Source organism: Haematobia irritans, chromosome 4, assembly GCF_050003625.1.
Source record: "Haematobia irritans isolate KBUSLIRL chromosome 4, ASM5000362v1, whole genome shotgun sequence".
Lineage (NCBI taxonomy): Eukaryota > Metazoa > Arthropoda > Insecta > Diptera > Muscidae > Haematobia > Haematobia irritans.
The window spans coordinates 27,524,971-27,527,930 of NC_134400.1; positions in this window are offsets into that span (position 1 = coordinate 27,524,971).

A 2,960-nucleotide genomic window follows, 5' to 3' on the forward strand; every position below is an offset into this window, starting at 1 on the left:
CTATCGACTTGAAACTTGGCACAAGTCGTTGTTATCGTCGGATGGTATTGAAAATGGGCCATATCGGTCCACTTTTACGTATAGCCCCCATATAAAGGGACCCTCAGATTTGGTTTGTGGAGCCTCTAACAGAAGCATATTTCATCCGATCCGGCTGAAATTTGGTACATGGTGTTGGTATATTGCCTCTAACAACCGTGCAAAAATTGGTCCACATCGGTCCATAATTATATATAGCCCCCATATAAACCGATCCCCAGATTTCGCTTGCGGAGCCTAAAAGAGAAGCAAATTTCATCCGATCCGGCTGAAATTTGGTACATGGTGTTAGTATATGGTCTCTAACAACCATGCAAAAATTGGTCTACATCGGTCCATAATTATATATAGCCCCCATATAAACCGATCCCCAGATTTGGCTTGCGGAGCCTCAAAGAGAAGAAAATTTCATCCGATCCGGCTGAAATTTGGTACATGATGTTGGTATGTGGTATCTAACAACCATGCAAAAATTGGTTCATATCGGTCCTTAATTATATATAGCCCCCATATAAACCGATCCCCAGATTTGGCTTGTGGAGCCTCTATGAGAAGCATATTTCATCCGATCCGGCTGAAATTTGGTACATGGTGTTGGTATATGGTCTATAACAATCATGCAAAAATTGGTCAACATCGGTCAATAATTGTATATAGCCCCCATCATTGGCGTAGCTAGGGGGGTGCTGGGGGGGGGCTATGCCCCCCCCAGAATAGTTCTTGCCCCCCCCCAGAATAATCATAGCTACAGTTGTTTTATATTTTAATTCAAGCTTTGCGATGTGTTTAATCCAATTAAGATTGTGGCAGAGAGAGTATGTTAAGCATATTTTTTAGTATTGATATTTACATTACAACTAAAAACACGTAATAAAAACACTAAAAGGAAACTTGAGACGCACATTTTCAAAAATAGTCAATTTATAACTACGTTGATTAAAATCATGAATCGTCACATGCCCAATTTACCATCTAAAATCGTCAAAATCACGAAAAATCCACAGAGTTGGCACCGCTGCTCTCAACAGTTGCTTCGTTGTATTCTGTTCTCACAGAATTTTTAAAAACTAATCGAAGATAGACGTTTTATAATATTCAATTTATTTTTTGCCTTTTATTTAATTTTTTATTCTTAGTATTTTTTATACACGATGAATATGTTAAGTTTATGTTTTGCTTTATGATTTCTAGTCCTGTTTTAAAACACACATTTTAAATAAAATATTTTTCAAACACATACTTAAAGCAATGCTTTTATTTTTTGTTATATTAAATAATGGTAAGTTGCTATTTGATTATTTATAGCGGTGTCGTGGAACCGGCTCCCACACACAATGAAATATTTTTTGTCTTCAACCATGAAATTAATTGATCTAATTAATTATACCCTTCACCACTACTGTGGTACAGGGTATAATAAGTTTGTGCATTTGTATATAACACCAAGAAATAGTGGTCATAAACCCATCTTTTAGTATACCGATCGGGTAAGAATTAAAATCTGAGTCGATTTAGCGATGTCCGTCTGTCTGTCTGTCCGTCCGTCTGTCTGTATATGTAATTTTGTGCACAAAGTACAGCTCGCAATTTAAGTCCGATCGTCCTCAAATTTGGCATAGGGCCGTTTCTTGAGACAGAGACAATTGCTATTGGTTTTGGAAAAAAATCGGTTCAGATTTAGATATAGCTGCCATATATAATTATCTACGATGTGGTCATAGTTAGCGTGTTTATCAACCGATTTTCTTGAAATACTGTACATCCAAATATTTAATGAATCTCGCAAATCTTGCAAAATATCAGCCAAATCGGTTCAGATTTAGATATAGCTACCATATATATCTTTCGTCCGATTTAGACTCATATGACCACAGAGCCCAAAGTTTACTACCGATCTTCATGAAATTTTGCACAGAGGGTAGAATTGGCATTCTACCAATGCTTGGTACACTTGATTGAAATCGGTTCACATTTAGATATAGCTCCCATATATATCTTTCGTCCGATTTGAACTTATATGGCCTCAAAATCCAGGGTTTTGCCGTGATTTGCTTCAAATTTCGCACAAGGAGTACGTTTAGTAGTATAGGTAATTGTGCCAAATTTGGTTGAAATCGATTCAGATTTAGATATGGCTCCCATAGATATCTCCCGTCCGATTTGCACTCATATGACCAGGGGGCCCAAAGTTATACTCCCATTTACGTGAAATTTCGCATAGATAGCAGAATTATTATTCTAACTATGCATGCCAAATTAAGTCAAAATTGGTTCAGGTTGTATATAGCTCCCATATATACGTACACCAGAGTTGGGGAAATATGGTCGACTGTTTCATATTTTAGACCCATTTTCAATGGGATTTTCCTCCAATTGACTGGATAGTTTCCACAGAGAATACAAATATGGCCAAAATTCTCACAGTTTACACAAAATTCTGTGATGATTTCCCCATATCTTAGCCATATCCTACACACTGCAATGCCAAAATTTCCACAGAACGGATGAGTTTTAAATAAGGCTCCAAGTCGCCCTACACATATCTTGGCGAGATCTAACCAATATCCTTGTAAAATCGCCACTGCTGAGTAGCAAAAATTGTAAATATTACTCTAATTGTCCTATATCTCGAATACATATGTATCGCCTGAAAAATCATAAATCTCTTTTGTACAATTGCATTAAAATTTCTCTCGCTTCATATTTCCCATATTTTTTACTAACATTGTGTATCATCCCAGGGCGTTAGCCGATTTAAATTTTAATTCTAGAGTTTTTGTAGAAGTACAAAAAATTGTTTCCATTAAAAGTATTTGTATCTGGAAATGCAAACCTTTATATAGCTCCCAGCAAATTTTAAGTAGTTGAGATGGTAACACAAATGTTTGTCTACATAGTGTTGAAGGGTATAATATAGTCGG